The sequence below is a fragment of the Ovis aries genome, chromosome Y, assembly GCF_016772045.2.
Source record: "Ovis aries strain OAR_USU_Benz2616 breed Rambouillet chromosome Y, ARS-UI_Ramb_v3.0, whole genome shotgun sequence".
NCBI lineage: Eukaryota > Metazoa > Chordata > Mammalia > Artiodactyla > Bovidae > Ovis > Ovis aries.
The window spans coordinates 5,642,408-5,661,714 of record NC_082741.1 but is presented as its reverse complement, the minus strand read 5'-3'; the positions used below and the strand labels follow the sequence as shown (position 1 = coordinate 5,661,714).

Sequence of the window (19,307 nt, the reverse complement as noted above, 5' to 3'; positions counted from 1 at the left end):
ATTCCCAACTCACTCAGCCTCACACCCACCCTTTTCTACTCCAAGTTGTTTCCGGTCCCCATGATACAGCTTAACTCAGCATCATCTGCATGGCCTTGGTCTACGTGGCCACTGAAAGGGACATCTCTCTGGCACCTCTAACTACAGTCTCAAAGACCTCTTGTGAAGACGGGCCATTGCTCAGGGCATCACGGCTACTGAAAAATCTCTGGCCAGCCATCACAGCAGAGTTTAGGAGTTTCTTCTGCAATTGGAGGGGCGGGGGAGGAGGGCGGGGGTGTGCCAGTCCGTGGAGGCCGCCTGGGGAGCCTGGGAGTTGGCGCAGAGGGTCTGTTTCGAGACTGGCAGTGGCCCCAGCCCCAGCTGAGACCCAGCGGGACCACCCGCGTGGGTGACGCCACCGCTGGCCCGCTGGGAGAGCTCCAGCTGGACGAAAGACAGATCATTCCAGGCAACATCCATCTGGATGGTGGAATGGAGAGGTAGCGGTGTGAGCAGGGGCGGACGTACTGATGGGAAACACGTGTCCCCATCCCACCTTTCGTGTTCCCAGTTGTCGCGTCTGAACTCACCAGGCTGCCTGTGAGCCAGCACGTCCGGGACGACGAACACGCTTCGGCCTTGGCTTCGGCCGCGCGTACGTAAAGCCGCTCTGGGACTGAATGGTCTGTGCTGTTTGCATGCCAGGCTCTCCAGCTGGACTGGAAGACACAAGACGCCCTTGTCCAAAGAGGAGGTGCCCAGAATATGAAATTTTCCGGAGAGTTGAGGGGAGGAAGACCCTGTCGGAGCCAGAATACCTGCAAAAGAGGGAAAGGACAAAGCCTCAGCAGGCGTTTACATCTCGTTTTTTGTTTTGTTTTGTTTTTTTTTTACTTTATATCGCTTGTTTTCTTCATCTCTGATGTAGAGACCCTGAAGAGGTTTCTTTTTTCCCTTCAAATGGAGATGTATACCTCTTTGAACAGTGCCCCTGGAAGATGACCCAGTAATTAGCAGACCATCTGCCAGTGGGAACGATTTTCAATACAGAGGCAGTCAGTCCAGGTCGCTCGCTCAGTCATGTCTGAGTCTTTGCGACCCCACGGACTGCAGCACCGCCAGGCTTCCCTGTCCATCACCAACCCCCGGACCTTGCTCACCCCCTGGTCTATCGAGTCAGTGAGGCCATCCAACAGAGGCTATACCCTCTGCCATGACATTGGAGACATTTAAATAATCGAATAACAGTGAACACACACACACACACCCCTCATTAAAGAAATAAACACTTCAGTGAAACTTAGATAACCCCTATACCCCATCAACAGGCAAGCTTGGCAGGCTGCTGATGAGAACAATTATAGGCAGCGCCTGTCTAACTCCACGTGTGCATTTAAGAATGAGTTCAAGCTGCAGCCAGTCTATTCTGTCCACCATGTGGTTGATTGGGTCTGTCCGAGTGTGGCCTCTCCCACGTCATGATCTTAGAGAAACCGGATGTGATTAGTGAGGACTCTTGAGGAGAATGCTGAGGGTCCGCTCAGCCCTCCCTCCCGCTGTAATCAGAAACAACTTTTTGGCTGTGTGTCCACCACGATCACAGCCCTGGGAGGTGTTCCCTGAGGGTGAGTGAGGTGGACGGTGGCTGTTTGCTTGTTGTGTCTACATTTTTTTTCTTTTTCATTAGAAAAAGGAGAATCACTTTTTATTTGGAACCAAAATATCTTTTTCTCTAAAGAAAATGTCTCCTTTTTTCTTTTTTCCATCTGTAAAAATTCATTTCTACCTCCTCAAAAATCAAGATTTTTTTTTTTTTTTTGCAGGCTGTCTTAAATTGCAGAAATAAAAAACAGAGTTTGCCATGGAACAAGTCACTGAGAAGAAAGAAAGGGCATACATGCATCATCTTATTACCCCAGCCCCTCTCCCAGTGAGATTCACAGGCTCCCTTTGTGGATTTGGGTCTCACTGGGAAAGGCCTGAAAGTGAAAGTCTCTCAGTCATGCCTGACTCTTGGAGACCCCATGGACTACACAGTCCATGGAATTCTCCAGGCCAGAATACCAGAGTGGGTAGCCTTTCCCTTCTCCATGGAGATCTTCCCAACCCAGGGATCGAACCCAGGTCTCCTGCACTGCAGGCGGATTCTTTACCATCTGAACCACCAGGGAAGCCCAAGAAGACTGGAGTGGGTAGCCCATCCCTTCTCCAGCAGATCTTCCCGACCCAGGAATCAAACCCAGGTCTCCTGCACTGCAGGCGATTCTTTGCCAGCTGAGCCAGGTATAGGCCTAGGCTCCTGCAGCTCTGAAAACCATCCTGCCAATTCATGGACTGAGTCCCCAGGAAGGAGCCACCTGGATGAAGCTTACAGGACGCTTCAGATGGTGCCAGTTGTGTTGCAACCAAGGGAGGAAGAGACAGATGTGAGAGAGAGTGATTTCTCCACCTTGATGGTGGAATGCATTACGCAGTGGATGACAGTTACTCACACGGTGTACAAGGATTCTATACCAGTTCTCCACACAGTCCATCAGAACCAAAGCCTGTTTTGTCTCCTGGATAACCAGCTGTCTCCACAGCAGAGAAAGAGATCTTCGATCTAAGAGAACCTCAGCACACAGTTTCATTGCAGAGAACCGGATCTACAGCGGAAGCCTCACTTTATTTTAAAAGCTACAGTCTCGAACTCAAGCCTCTTTTACTACAGCGAGGAGATTTGAGCAAAGGACCAGGTGCAACCGATTAGTTTCTCCAGAGTCTTTCAGGCTACGAAAAAAAAAAAAAAAAAAGCTTCTTTCTTTTGAAATAAACAAGCAAACTTCCGCACAGAAGAAAACTGTACCCTGTGGAATCAATAAAAACAATCATTAGAGTCATCTTAAGAAATAAAACATTCAAGGGGTCCAGGAGAAAAGTGAAAGTCGCTCAGTCATGTCCGACTTTTTGTGACCCCATGGACTATACAGTCCATGGAATTCTCCAGGCCAGAATACTGGAGTGGGTGGCCTTTCCCTTCTGCATGGGATCTTCCCAACCCAGGGGTCAAACCCAGGTCTCCTGCATTGCAGGCAGTTTCTTTACCAGCTGAGCCACAAGGGACTCCAGGGGATGTTTAGTTATTTCTACTTTGCCCTTTTCCTTTGTTCCAACAACAATGTCACCTTTATTCTATTAAAATTGTACCTTAGAATTTAGTGTCAAACATAAGATTCATAGGCTCATGAAATTAAATTGTAGGTTATCCAAGTTGATTTTCCACTATATCTTAACCTGTGCTTGGAATGCAATTTCAAATATGTTTTCTTTCCCAAAAGTTATTAGAAAATAGAATGTTTAGATATATGATTCAGATGTACGTTATTAGTGAAAATGAAATTTGCTCCATCATGTCTGACTCTGTGCGACCCCATGGACTGTACATTCCATGGGATTCTCCAGGTCAGAATACTGGAGTGGGTAGCTGTTCCCTGCTGCAGGGGATCTTCCCAAGCCAGGGATTGAACCCAGGCCTCCCACAGTGCAGGTAGATTCTTTACCAGCTGAGCCATAAGATGACCCAAACAGTGCCTCTGGGAGCAAGTGCTCCCACAAAGGAAGAGCTCCAGTCTGCGGTGGGATGTGAGCACCCCCAGGGGGGCCATGTCCAGTCCCCTCCCTGACCGCATGCCTACAACAGAGCTCAGCTGTCCTCCGTCTGCGATCGGAGGCACCCATCTGCGGCCTCTCAGAGGTACTGCTGTCAGCTTGGGAACACAGTGGCTTTTTGGAAGAAGCTGGGAGTAAATACAAACACCCTCTGTGAAGAAGCTTAAAGGCTGCTTGGCAAAAGGCAGGTAAGTGGTGACTCGGAGAGGGAGGGTTGTTGTCAAGGCAAGCTTTCTCTAACACACCGGAGGGTCACATTGGGTACTGCTGGGGCGGAGGTCTCAGAAGAGACCTGGGAGTCCAGCTGAGAGGAGCTGGGAGCACAGTGAAGGGATGGCGAGAAGGGACAGCATATGGAACCGCAGTTCCAAGATTGGAGACTCCAAACCCGACCTTCTGCGTGCCGGGTAGAGCGGGGTGGGCTACTTTAGAACGGGGCCCTAACTTCCTTTGCACGACACAACAGAGAACTCTTTTATTTTGCCCGAGGAAGACATACCCTATATGTCAGAGAAGGAAATGGCAACCCACTCCAGTACTCCTGCCTAGAGAATCCCGTGGACAGAGGAGCCTGGTGCGCTACAGTCCACGGGGCCGCACAGAGGCGGACACGACTGAAGCAACTTAGCATGCGTGCGTGTGTCAGACCGACTCATTTTTAAAAGAAGTTTACTTGGCTGGGCTCTAGTTGAACACTTTTATTACATTAATGTAGAATCTATAGCTGCCCCCCCCACCCCGCCCCACCATGGGCTGAAACACTTCCAGGTAACAAAACGAAGGTTCCTAAACACCGGACTTGAAGATTCATAGTGAGGTCAGTTGGCCTAAATCAAAAAAGGGAGAACAAAGAATTTTATATATCGAAATGGCGGAGTTCCCCCCCCCCCATAACTAATACTTTATTTAATGCAGAGTTACATGTATGTATACAAACCAAAAGCACTGAATAAATAAATACAATGCTTTTTCTCTTCCCTGATCCCCACCTGCAAAAGGCCAAGTGGGGAAAGATGTAGGCAGAGCGGAGGGTGAAATTCCACACCCTTCCCTCTGCTTCCCCTGCCGTCAGGGACGCACCCAAACACGAAAGCAGGCAGGACCTGGCCATATGGGACAAACGAGACTTCATCACAAAAAATGAGGACTTGTTTCCTTAACGGCAGATGTGTGGGAAGTTTGCAACATGGTCAAGATGTCTTTAAGGGTTGGGAAAAGGTCCTTAAGCAGTTACACGTGGAGGCAACGAGAGAAACACAAAGTGTCTTTGTCTACCTTAGTTCGGAACTGCATGCTCCACTGGCTCCGTGCTCATCCTAGGAGACCAGCAGGCACACTGCCCTCTCTCTGGCTTCTCCATCAGTCTAATTGCTCCCAGCAGATGGCCGTCTGCCTCTACCTCCCCTCCTCTGCCATCAAGCCTTCCCCCACCCTGCTATATATCATCCAGCAAAGAAAAGGCTTTTTTTCCACTGTGACCCTCCAAGGAGATTTCTGAAACTTTTTTTTCGTAATCAACACCCCATGATTGACTATAGTCTTCCAATCCCACTCCTGGGCATATATCCAGGCGGGGGCCGGGGGAGGTGGGGGGAAACATGATTCAAAAACATACACGCATCTCAATGTTCACACAGAACTATTCACAACAGCCAGGACATGGATGTAACCTAAATGGTCATTGACAGAGGACTGAAAAAAGAAGACGTGGTATTTATATACACAAGGGAATGTTACTGAGCCATCAGAAAGAAGGAAACGATGCCAACTGCAGCAACATGGATGGAGCTAGGTACTGTCATACTGATTGAAGCAGTTTAGACAGAGAAGGTGAAATATATGACATCCGTTATCTGAGCAATCTAAAAAGAAATGACAAAAGTGAACTTATTTATGAAACAGAAATAGACTCAGACATAGAGAATGAACTTTACACTTACTGTGAAAACAGCAGTGGGGAGAGACAAGGAATTTGAGATGGACATGGACACACTGCTTTATTTAACATGGCGAGCCAGCAAGGACCTTCTGGACAGCACAGGGAACTCTGCTCAATACTCTGTAATAACCTTATGGTTTCCAGAGGGGAGGATGGGGGAAGGGATAGTCAGGGAGTTTGGGATGGACATGGACACACTGCTGTATTTAACATGGAGAACCAACAAGCACCTGCTGGACAGCACAGGGAACTCTGCTCAGTACTTTGTAATAAGATTATGGTTACTAGGGGGGAAGAACTGGGGAAGGGATAGTTATGCAATTAAAAAAAAATGAAATTCTAATACCACGAATATCCTTGAATCTGTCTATTTTCTGTATTATTCTGTGCTTTATATACAACATAGTAAGATTTTTTTTTTTCCCACTCCCAGAATTTTCTGGGAATGCCTGCATTAGACAACTCCCTTACTCTTTCTCTGCTGCAGGTAAAATCAAGAGGCAGGTCTGAAGGTGGTGGTTTTCCATGCTGTATATGAAGGAGGCATAGGGTTGCAGAGAGCCATCTCCACGACCACCCAAAGGAGTGCAGGCGAGTTGCCGTGCTATGCTGGCCGCCACCTACAAGGACGGCCATCCGCCCGTCTTGTGCCCTGCGTGCTCAGGACGGAGGGGGCCTTCCAGTCCACCCCCAGCACCTGTGGTCTCACAGGTCTGCACTTTAAGCCTTCCTGTAATATGCCAGTTTATCAACTTAGTCCAGAGGTTTTTGAAAAACAAATGAAAAATTCTTTCGTCCAAAAGTCCGGAACGGCACCCCACACGTTCAGCTTCTGACTCTGTGTTTAATAAGGTCACGATGGCTAGGTGACTTTTATAAGAGGCCAGGTATGTACTTGGAAAGCATCAGAGTTGTTGGTGGGATCCCATTACACAGGGAAAATGGGTTTTTTGTGGAGACTGTTCTGTGGGTCCCTCGGATCACACTGCTGGCCAGTTGCTGATGAGACCCATAACTCACACAAGAGCCCTGCCACTGGGTTTAGTTATAAGTTTATATATATTTGTATTTTAAAAAACCTGAAGCTATAATAAAGCATGTACCTTTTTTGGATTTCATTACTGTTCATCTGCATAACAGTGCAATATACGATGTTAATTGAAATTAAAGTATGACAACTCTAACATGTGATTACGATCTATTTGGGCCTTATTTCATGGCAGGCAAACTTCCACATGAGAGGTCAACACCATAGCAATGTCTCTTCTCTTCCAGTTTGTACGGTCTGCAGCTGAGACATTCGATCGATCATATCGCTCAGCTGATTTTGACACAAAACCAATGGAAATGCAGCCTCAGTGGTAAAGAACCTGCCAGCCAACACAGGAGACGCAGGTTCAACCCCTGGGTGGGGAAGATTCCATGAAGGAGAAAACATCAACCCACTCCAGGTGCCTGGGAAATCCCATGGACAGAGGAGACTGGTCCACGGGGTCACAAGAGTTCAACACAGCTGAGCAACTGAACAACAAGAACTGCAGGCACAGACCCCAAGGTGTACGTCCACCTGAGATTCTGGCCCTGAACAGCTGTTAATAGGGAGAAACAGACACACTGACGTGTCAATGAATGAGATTCCGGGAGAGTGGCTTGGCTCAGAGGCTCCTAGACAGGGTCAGGGGATTGGGTGTCTGTGTTTCATAAGGTCTCGCCAAGAAAAGAATAAGAATAGGATTCCGCAGACAGGAAACAACCTGATTAGCATGTCCCAGGAGCCTTCTGGTGGATGGTATTTCCATCTAGCACGTGGGATTCTTTGGGCGAAACTGATATGAGACACAGTAGGAAGGGGGGCGAGATGGGAACAAGGCTGGTACAGAAGTGAAACCACACAACAGGCTTTCCTGATTCTCAAGACTCACTCAACACCAACATGCCTGACGCGAAGTCTTAGTGGCTCAGGCGTGTCCCACTCTCTGCAACCCTCTGGACTGCAGCCCACCAGGCTCCTCTGTCCATGGAATTCTCCAGGCAAGAACACTGCGGGTAGCTATTCTTCTCCAGGGGATCTTGCCAACCCAGGGACTGAACCCAGGTATCCTGCATTGTAGGCACATTCTTCACCGTCTGAGCCACGAGGAAAGACCAAAGGCCCCTGAGGTTTGCCCTATATGTGATGGCAAGTCCGCGAAAGAGTGAAGCAGGGGAGAGAGGTGGGTTTTTTAAAAAATAACTTTGGCAAGTCCACATTTGCACAAAATGCAGACAGTATAAAAGCCATGTAGTGTAAGTGTGTCGAGGCTATATCTGGTGATCCTAGGCTCAATCCATGCCACTGAACTGAGCTTTACCAGGATATTCACTGAACACAATGTAATTAAGTTACACTTTCAATAAAGCCATTTGCAGGTATTTAAAAACAGGTAACACAGTATTTGGTTTTAAGTATTTCTTTGAGCAGAGATCCACACATACAGACATAGATGTCAATCGATAGGGAAGGCTTAGACAGAATATATATGTATCTATTAAAATAAGCTTACTCCTTGGAAGGAGAGTTATGACCAACCTAGACAGCATATCGAAAAGCAGAGACATTACTTTGCCAACAAAGGTCCGTCTAGTCAAGGCTATGATTTTTCCAGTGGTCATGTATGGATGTGAGAGTGGGACTGTGAAGAAAGCTGAGCACCGAAGAATTGACGCTTTTCAACTGTGGTGTTGGAGGAGACTCTCGAGAGTCCCTTGGACTGCAAGGAGATTGAGCCAGTCCATCCTAAAGTACATCAGTCCTGAATATTCATTGGAAGGACTGATGTTGAAGCTGAAACTCCAATCCTTTGGTCACCTGATGGGAAGAAATGATGTATTGGAAAAGATCCTGATGCTGGGGAAGATTGAAGGCAGGAGAAGAAGGGGACGACAGAGGAAGAGATGGTCAGATAGCATCATCAACTCAATGGACACGAATCTGAGCAAGCTCCAGGAGACGGTGAAGGACGGAGGAGCCTGGCGTGCTGCAACTCCATGGGGTTGCAAAGAGTCGGACATCACTTAGTGACGGCATAACAACAGCAAATGCCTGTTTTTGAAAACCAACTGATTTTATGCTATTTGAAATCAGTGCCGAAAGTCTTAGAGAAGCTGTGAACCCTCAATGAAACTACGGGATTTAAATCCTAAACAAGGAGAGTGAAATATCCAGCTCAAGAGAACAACTTCGGGCAGAGTCCTCAAGAGATTTCGGAACACGACAGAATGAAAAATTCAGCGACGTACAAATCTCCAGACAACCATGAAGGGGGTTCTCCAGTGAGCCCGATACTAGCCTAGATCTTGATGGACGCAGTAAAACAACGAATGCACGAGCTGGGAGCCTATTTTGTTTGGATGAGCAGCAGAGAAACGTTGCTCCAAGTATAATTTGTGCCAGCTGGCCAGTTCAGGCGTCTTCCCCTCTTTGGGTCTGAATAAACCAAGCATGTGAGTTCTGCACACTGGTGACCAGCCGACAGGGCCTGTAAACCCATGCTGTTTGGCAATATCTCCATGCGTCTAACTCCAACGAGAGTATTATACTCTGTGCGGAAAAGTCCTAAGCATTGATGAGATCATCGCCAATCACCAAGGATATTTTCACAGATAACATCGTGTGCAAATGTAAACAAACCCACGTGCACGTGTTCCAACTGGACGTGTGACAGCGGGCCCATAGCGAGGGCTTGCGAGGTAGGATCTGCAAGCTGCCTTACTCGGATGACTGATCTAATATAATCATCTTTCATCAATATAATCATCTTTCAAATTACAGTTCTTCACACAAGTAAAGATTTTCGCCTGTTTGCCATATACAGAAGAACGAAAGCTGCGATCCTTCCAACACGGGACGTAATTTCGAGCTTAATATAATCAAGCTAATTTTTGAAGTGGCTCTTCCTCGAGAAAATTAAATACAGGGGAACAAAACCAAAGTTTATCGGGAGAGAGAAAGAGAGATGGATAATTACTTCACAGAATGACGTTTTGCTGTACGAGAAGAGTCAGCGAAGGGTTACTTGAAATATTGGACGTACCTAACTGCCCACACATATGGAGAGAGTTTAAAAGTCAGGATTTGGAAATCATCTGTTGCATCATATTATCCAGTGAATTGCATAAACACGTCAACTCACTTATGCTTAAACTGTGCCAGCCTCTGGCGTTTCTTCTGCTTAGTGTCTGTCCACACCAAATGAGAGAGAGTGTTACACACCGCGGCCCACAGCTGATTATAACCTTCTGAGGCCCACCCGAGTGAATCTCTTTCAAAGATTCTCAGGTGTAGGCTGAATAAGTGGTTTGATGCAACAGCTTGTGCAGCAGAACCATTTCCAAATCTAAAGTCTTTTTTCCATCCATCTCTTTCCCAGGAGGCTTGCTGGCCAGCGTTTGGACATGGCTTCTGCTCAGTGACGTCATGTTACCAGAGCTGCCTGTTGAATCACTCTTAAGTGGAAGTGACAAGGCTCAGGCCAACACGTAGCCAGGAACGCGTGCTCATCCTATGGAACCGGACGCCGTTCTTTGAAGCTTGGAGACATAACACTCAACAGAGGAAGATGCCAAGGATGATCTAACGGGAGCTGGCCTTGGCTGAGGGGCCACGTTTATACGAAATGTAACAGGCAGCTCGTCATCGGAAGGAGAATCAAGGACGAAAAGTTATCTCATGAAGACGGAAGACTGGAAAAGGCAGCAGCCGAGGCAAGTCACAACACACTATTGTTGCAAAAACAATAGTGCAAACGCAGCGTTGGGGTTTTTTAATATAAATTTATTTATTTTAATTGGAGGTTAACTACTTTACAATATTGTATTGGTTTTGCCATACATCAGCAAGGAGACAGGGAAGAGTTTGTTCATACCTCATGCAGGCCGGTGATCAGATTTCCAGGTGGGGTGAGGAGCAGAGGGCACTTTTTAAAATTTCAGTTGAGTTCTTTCTTGTGGGCCGTGCCTGGGTCTCTGCTGCTGGATGGAGCTTCTCTAGTTGCGGCGAGCGGGGGCTACTCATTGTGGTGTGAAGCCTTCTCCTGGAGGTGGCTTCTCTTGTTGCCAAGCACAGGTTCTTGAGTGCGCGAGATTCAGGAGTTGCGGCTCCTGGGCTTATGTGCCCCTTGGTGTACGGGATCTTCCAGGACCAGGGATGGGAGCACGTGTCCCCTGCATTGGCAGGCGGCTTCTTATCCACCAGACCACCGGGGAAGCCCAGGATTGCACTTTAGATCATCCAGCTTGGTTGTGTCATCTCTTTCAACAAGCAGCACATGGAATGTCTCTAATCAGACGTATTTTAAGCGGCTATGTCGTTTACTGTCTGTTGCTGAACTTACTCAGATTTTCCTCTTACGACCACCGTGTCATCTTTCTTCAAAGACAGAGAACTCTGGGGTCACGGCTCAGGCAGTTGGAGCACAGTCTCATGCAATGGGCAGCTTGTAAGCAGTAAGAGTTTACTTCTCAGAGGACCAGCCTGGTCAGGTTCTGATGGGGACCCTCCTCCTGATTCACAGAGATAAGAATCTGGGGGTACACATTCAGTCCACGACACTTAAGTCTGCAATAAGCTGTAGCAAGCAAAAGAAGAATCATTGAATAGAAAATCATTTGCTGTTACTGATTCCGATAAGTGTGAAAGTGAAAGTCACTCAGTCGCTCAGTCCTGTCCGACTCTTTGCGACCCCATGAACTGTAGCCTGCTAGGCTCCTGTGTCCGTGGGATTCTCCAGGCGAGAACACTGGAGTGGGCTGCCATTCCCTTCTCCAGGGGATCTTCCCCACCTTGGGATCCAACCCATGTCTCCTGCACTATAGGAAGATATATATATATATTTTACCACTGAGACACCAGGGAAGCCAGATTCAGACAAAGTAGCCATTAAAACACAAATATTCCTTGAAAATGACTCTTTAGAAGTCACCGTATCTCTTTATGCTTGATGGTAGATGATGGACTAGATCAAATGATAGATTACATAATAGATTAGACAGAGAAACACACAGAGAGGGGGAGAGAAGAAAAAAGGAAGCAAGGAGAGAGGGAAGAAGGGAAAGAAACAGTCTTTCTGTGTGTGTGTGTGTGTGTGTGTGTGTGTGTGTGTGTGTGTGTGTGTGTTAGTCACTCGGTCGTGTCTGACTCTTTGCGACCCCGTGGACTACAGCCACCTGCCAGGTCTCCTGTCCGTGTGGTTGTCCAGGCAAGAATCCTGGAGTGGGTTGCCCATTCCTTTATCCTGGGTTCCCCCCAAATAGAACACCTCAAACAAGACCTTCTGTGCAGCTGGCTTATGTAGGTGGTGATCTCAGGAACCTAATTCTGGGTAAAGAATGCAAAGAGCTGTGGATGGAAGGGGCTCATCCTCCCCGATCCACTGAGGTCTGTATACCCAGGTTTGTGGGCATTTCACCTTCAGAAGCATTTGCAGTGGACCCTGAACAGCACAGGGGTTCGGACGCTGAACCTCTAAGCAGTGGAGAAACTGCACGTGAGTTTAGTCAACCTCTGCATCCACGGTTTCTGCCTGTCTCTGGTGTTCTGCATCTCTGCCTTGAAGCAACCGGCCATTCCGTAATACTGGAGTATTCTGGAAAAAATCCACAGATGAGCAGACACCTGCATTTCAAACCCATGCTGTTCCAGGATCCATTGTATCTAAAAGCATCCGTGCCCTACGTACGGACTGCGGGCTCTCCCAGGGGTGCTAACCCCCTTCCCGTCTGGATTAACACACCCCCTCAGAGGTCTCCCCTGGGCTCCTAGAGAGCACAAGTTTCAGAAGGAACAAAGGACAAGCTGTGTGGATGTATTAGGGGTGATGCTGCCAGGGAGAGTGAGCCAGCCCCGCAAGGAACGGCTTCCCAAGGCAGCTGGGGGGCTTCTGGGGCAGGAAGGCTGGCTCTTGTGTGGCCGTTAAGATAGTAAGGATCAGAGACAGATGTCACAGACATGCAGAGTGGCTTCGTTTCTGAGAGGCATCCTCCTTGTTGAGAGTGATGTTGGAGTCCTCTTTAAGTGACCACGCTTTATGAAAGACCAAGTGCTCTGGACTGAATGCTTGAGTTGCAATCAAGACTTAAGGAAAGAGACTCTCCACTCCACTTGGACAGGCAGAGGTCGGGGGCACTCCTGGAAGAATTCTTCGGTGCCCATAATCCTAAGCCATGTCCACCAGCAGTGAGAAAACAAAGGTGAAAAACATCCTTTTGTAAGCAGTAAGATCGACAGAAATTTCTACAGTGTAATTGGGCCGGATCCTAAATGCACTGATCTTGTCAATGATAAGCTATGCCATTTTCTGAGCCGTGTGACATTTTTATTGCATCATTTCCTTCAGACAGTGGAAAGAAGCAAAAAAAAAAAGAAAATTATTGGTCTATTTTTCAAAGTCAGTATTCAAAGAGGAATATGAATACATAACATTTATTTTAGACTCCATCAAAAAGCAACAGGATGACACAGCTTTGTGTATGTCCAGAAAATAATAGATTCCTAATATTTTTCTAAAGGTTATAAGTTATTATTAGACATTCTTTGTTTTTTTACTTTTTATTTTCTATTAGAGTATAGCCCACTTGGCAATGGCAGCCCATTCCAGTACTCTTGCCTGGAAAATCCCATGGGACGTAGGAGCCTGGTGGGCTGCAGTCCACAGAGTCACAAAGAGTTGGACACGACTGAGCGACTTCACTTTGACTTTTCACTTTCATGCACTGGAGAAGGAAATGGCAACCCACCCCAGTATTCTTGCCTAGAGAATCCAAGGGATGGGGGAACCTGGTGGGCTGCCGTCTATGGGGTTGCACAGAGTCAGACACAACTGAAGTGACTTAGCAGCAGCAGCAGCAGCAACCTGGTAGCTTCATCTGGTAAAGAATCCGCCTGCAATGCAGGAGACACTAGTTCGATTCCTGGGTCAGGAAGATCTGCTGGGGAAGAGATAGGCTACCCACTCCAGTATTCTTGGGCTTCCTTGGTGGCTCAGCTGGTAAACAATCCGCCTGCAATGTGGGAGACCTGGGTTTGAATACTAGGTCAGGAGGATCCCCACTCCAGTATTCTGGCCTCGAAAATCTCATGGACTGTGGGGTCGCAAAGAGTCGGATACGACAGTGTCTTTCACTTTCACAGCCAACTAATAGTCCTGTGATACTTTCAGGTGCAGAGAAAAGGGACTCAGCAATACATATACACGTATCTATTCTCTCTCATCCAGGCTGCAAACACGACACTGAGCAGAGTCCCCTGTGCTGGACAGCAGGCCCTTGCTGGTTCTCCATGTTAAACACACCAGTGTGTCCACATCCATCCCAAACTCCCTAACTATCCCTTCCCCCCATCTTTCCCCCCTGGGAACCATAAGATTATTACAGAGTTTTGAGCAGAGTTCCCTGTGCTGGACAGCAGGTCCTTGCTGGTTCTCCGTGTTAAACACAGCAGTGTGTCCGTGTCCAACCAAAACTCTCTGACTATCCCTTCCCCCATCCTTCCCCCTGGGAGCCTAAGGTTATTACAGAGTACTGAGCAGAGTTCTCTGTGCTGCCCAGCAGGTCCTTGCTGGTTCTCCATGTTAAATACTGCAGTGTGTCCATGGCCGAACTATCTTCTTATGGTTCTGTCTTCACAAGATGCCACATACTATGAATTAGTCAAGAGAGCAAGAAAAATGTGCGGGAGACATAAAATTAATAAGAAAGGCAGTAATGGAACTATTTCTTCTGGATTTTAGAAAGACAGGCATGACATAAAAATAATCTTGTATATTTATAGGCACTGTCGTAACATTTGAGCATCTCTTCTTCACTGAAATTCAAAAATAAAATTAACAATGTTGTGGTTGGAAGCTCCTGCCTGTAAATTCGAGGCTATGCATTTGTCCCATTAAACAGTTCTGCCTTGTAGCAAAGACACATAGAAATTAGTTTCTGAGGTCTCTTTAAGTTTTTTTTTTTTATATTATTGAAAATTATTTCAGGAACCCACAGAACTATTGCTTTTTTCTCTTCGTAATAAACATTTGTAAGGATAATGCCGTGATGATGGTTTCCTGGATCACGCAATCCATCAACAGGGTCTTGGCATCTGGTTTGATTTCTCTGTGCGTGGTTATCTATCCCGGCAGAGTAGGGTCCAAGGGCCTCAGTGGACCAAGGCCTCACACTCTCCTTTCAGGGACAGAAGTGTTTCCATGTTTAGGTACCAGGCCAAGGAGTTCTACAGAACACCACCCACCTGCACACACAGAACCAACTTACACGATCTAGTGGGGTTTTCTCTGTTTTTTTCACTAGTACCCAAATCTCTTATAGTCAAGCATCCTGGAGCACCAGTGTCTAAGATTTCATTATACTTTAAAAACTCCCGAGACTTTTCTTATTATATTATTCTGGCAGTGTGACAGACTGTTCCAAGTACTGAAAGGTGCAAAGGAAGAAGACTTCAGAGGCATGACAGAAAGCAGACTAGCATACATCCCTCAGTATCATTATTAGCACCAAATTCTAGCACTACCTGTCAATTCTCCATGTATTACAACAGTGAACAGTGACGGTCTCATTTGGATTTTTTCAGGTACCTCGATGCTCCCTGCAGCATTCTTTACATCAGCCAAGACACGGAAGCAACATAAATGGCCTTCGACAAATGGATAAAGATGTGTATACACACCCACGGACATACACACACACACACACACACACACACACGCACGCACACACAATGAGACATGACTCAGTCATTAAAAAAGAACGAAATAACACCATTTATAGCAACATAGATGAACCAAGAGATTATCACACTTAGTGAGGTATTCATAAGTCAGACCTAGAGGGACAAATACCTGACGCTTATCACCTGGAGGCGGGAATCTTTTTAAAAACTACACAGATGAGCTTATTTACAGAACAGAAATAGACCCGCAGGCACAGAAAGCTAAATTACAGTCACTGAAGGGGAAAGAGGCAGGGGAAGGGATAAAATAGGAGGTTGGGATTAGCAGACACAGAAGACTATATACAAAATACATAACCCACAGGGACCTATGGTACAGCATAGGGAACTCTACTTGGTATCTTGTAATTACCTGTAATTGAAAAGAATCTGAATATACATGCATATATATATATATACATATATATATCTTCTTTCTCAGATTCTGAAAAGAATCTGAATATATATATATATACTTTCAAATATATACATATATATATATATATATCCTTTTTCAGATTCTTTTTTCAGAGATGTGAATCCCTCTGCTTTACACCTGAAACTTTTTCAGATTCTTTTCTTTTCAGAGATGTGAATCCCTCTGCTTTACACCTGCCACTAACCCAACACTTTACATCAACTCTCCTTCAGTTACTAAAAAGCATGGCGTTGCTATTCTCTTCTCTGCAGAGGGGCGGCAACCTCACTTGGCTCTCGAGTTGTTTTTTTTTCTTTTCCTAATCTTTTCATTGTCCTTTTCCTCTGATATTCTGGAGAAAGAGGTGCATACAAACTGATTGTTTCTGTTCATAATTCTTTACAGAACATTCATCAGGTGATTTCGTGCCTCCCACTTACCTGTCCATGTCTGAGACGATGCCAATTCGTGGGTTGAGAGGCAAGCTCCGGGCACAGTAAACTGGAGATCATTTGGCCGTGACACTTTGTAACGAAGGGGGAGTGCTTTCAAGCGTTCCCAAGGACCCCTCTCCCAGAAGAAAGGATCCAGGGAATGGAAGTAACAGATGTCCAAGTACCCCAGCTCATGCTGGTTACCACATTGCAGCCCTCTCACCCCACTCCCACTAAGTAGTATTTTTGCTGTTCAGTTGCTCAGTCGTGTCTGACTCTTTGCAGCCACACAGACTGCAGCCCACAAGGCTCCTCTGTCCATGGGATTCTCCAGGCAAGAATACTGGAGTGGGTAACCATGCCCTCCTCCAGGGGATCTTCCCGACCCAGGGACTGAACCCGGCTCTCCTGTGTTTCCTGTACTGGCAGGCAGATTCTTCAGTGTACAAGGTATGATTCATGTGTCAACAGGCTGAAAAGGAAGCTGGACACACAGCTCTTTTTAAACACACACACACACACACACACACACACACACACACACCCTAACATAATGAAGGTGAGGGATTTAGTGTAACACTTTCCATTCTGTATTGAGCGATAAGAGATACTGAATATTGAAAATTAAATATATTGCAGCCTCATGATTAAAACACCAAGCCTGGTTATTTTAAAGCCTTCATATGCATTAGAATAAAATGTTAGATATCATTTTGTAAATTATGATATTGACAGGCAAGTTAGCAACACGTATTTCAGAACAAATATTTAATCCAAAAGGGGGGCTTCTGATACCACGTATTCAACAATGTCTGCCGTGTGCATTCAACATGACTTTACGCATATTGTTTCCTATTTACACGACATACTTGTCAAGCCAGCTTCCCACTGTATGGAGGGCGAAATGAAGACCCAGGGACGTTAAGAAGCTCACTAACCATCCCACAGTGACTAGCCCCTTCAACTTTGCTTTCAAGGACTGAAAGAAACTGAGTCCACGCTCAACCCGTGGGTCAGGAAGATGCCCTGGAGGAAGGCATGGCACCCCACTCCAGTAATTCTTGCCTGGAGAGTCCCCTGGACAGAGGAGCCTAGCAGGCTACAGTCCACGGAGTCACAGAGTTGGGACACGACTGAGTGACTTCCCTTTCTTTCGGAAGCGAATGATAGCAAAGAATGAGTAATCATAGGACCGACTTCCCTTGGCTAACACACTGGTTTGGAACGCTGGTTTCGGGTTACCGCAGACCTGAGCACCAAGAACAGAGCTCCCACATATCGTCGGCACCCACATGCTCACAGGCTCCCTCTTTATCAGTATCTTCCACCACAGTCCTCCCACCCCACCCCCACTAAGCGGTGTTCTTGTTGTTCAGTTGCTCAGCCGTGTGTGACTCTTTGCCACCCCACGGAGTGTAGCCCTGCCAGGCTCCTCTGTCCATGGGGATTTTCCAGGCAAGAATGCTGGAGTGGGTTGCCATGCCCTTCTCCAAGGGTTCACTCTTAATGCTGTATGTCCTATGGGATTTGGCAAACATAGAGGCATGTATCCACCATCAAAGCATCTCGCAGAACCGTATCACTGTATCAGAGTATCAGGGCCTTCCCAGGGAGCTCAGCTGGTAAAGAATCCACCTGCAATGCAGGAAAACCCCAGTTCGATTCCTGGGTCTGGAAGGCCCCCTGGAGAAGGGATGGGCTATCCATTCTAGTATTCTTGGGCTTCCCAGATGGCTCAGCTGGCAAAGAATCTGCCTGCAATTAGGGAGACCTGGGTTCAATCCCTCGGTCGGGAAGATCCCCTGGAAGAGGGCACGGCAACCCACTCTAGGTATTCTTGCCTGGAGAATCCCATGGACAGAGGAGCCTGGTGGACTGTAGTCCATGCAGTCGCAAAGAGTCGGACATGACTGAGTGACTGAGCACAGCACGTCAGCGTGATAAGGCCTTTTCCCTCGCCTCATTCACAGTCATTTCCTTCTGAACGTTATCTCCTGTATTGTTTTAAAATATTTATGTATTAGGCTTCCCTGGTAGCTCAGCCGTGAAGGATTTGCCTGCTGATGCGGGAGACCCAGGTTGGAGCCCTACTCCGGGAAAACCTGTCGCAACCGCTGAGCCAGTCCGCTAGAGTCCAGGAGCTGCAACAGGAGAAGCCTCTGCAGTGAGAGGGCTGGCCATCACAACCAGAGAGGAGCCTCTGCTAGCCAGGACAGGACCGAAGCCCACACAGCAAGGAAGACACGGCACAGCCCAAAATAAACACGGTAAACAAATTGTTTTAAAGTTTATTTATTTACTTTTGGCTGTGCTGGGTCCTAGGTGTGGCTTCCAAACACTCTTGAGTTGCAGCATGTGAGACCTAGGCTCAGACCAGTCCCCCTGCATTGGGAGCGCACAGCTTAGCCGCTGGACCACCCATGTTATCTTTTAAAGAAACTGTCTTACATCATAATCCTTCCCATTGGTAAAATGAGCAAAGTAAACTATCACTTTGGTACCTGCAAAGATGCGATGACACATCTATCACATGCACAGAACTGTGAGCAAACTTGGGGGCTAGGTTTCTTGAAACTCACGTCAGTTATTCAGTATTAGTTCTAGCTCTAAGAAATTGCAAGAAACTATTGTTGCCTGCTGTCAGTAATCCCGAGTTACCGGACTAACTCACCCATAACCGTCCCACAGGGAAGCTGAACCCATCTCTACAGAGCGTCCCGTCACTTCAATCCAATACTTGCGTGCATGCTCAGTTGCTAAGTTATGTCTGCCTCTTTGCAACACGATGGACTGTAGCCCACCATGCTCCTCTGTTCATGGGATTCTCCAGGCAAGGATACTGGAGTGTGTCGCCATTTCCTTCTCCAGGGAATCTTCTCGAACCAGGGATTGAATCCAGGTCTCCTGCACTGGCAGGCAGATTCTTTGCTGCTGAGCCAATAGGAAAACCTTACAATCTAATACAAATGACATCAAATATTAAAGACACTGCTTCCCTTCATGGCTCAAATTGTGTATCGATCTCAGGATGGATTTGACTTAAAGAATGAATAGGGTGCATGAAAATAACCAAGTTTACTCCAAGCAAGGAGCTAATACCAGAGTTACATGGAGCTGTGGCTAATTGGTTATGCACAGTTG

General features: G+C 46.9%; 1 protein-coding gene across 6 annotated transcripts in view; it reads right to left on the bottom strand.

Annotated features, from left to right (window-relative positions):
• The window catches only part of LOC132657141 (basic salivary proline-rich protein 3-like), a 443,202-nt gene that overhangs the window by 160,644 nt on the left and 263,251 nt on the right, over positions 1-19,307 (bottom strand). For 4 of the 6 annotated variants that reach the window (XR_009598996.1, XR_009599005.1, XR_009598997.1 and 1 more), the window contains one exon: positions 573-800. The gene's annotated coding sequence lies outside the window, so the exon portion shown is untranslated. Of the gene's footprint in view, positions 1-572; positions 801-10,361; positions 12,937-19,307 lie in introns of those variants that run through there. The other 2 variants (XR_009599021.1, XR_009599020.1) reach the window with 1 other exon arrangement.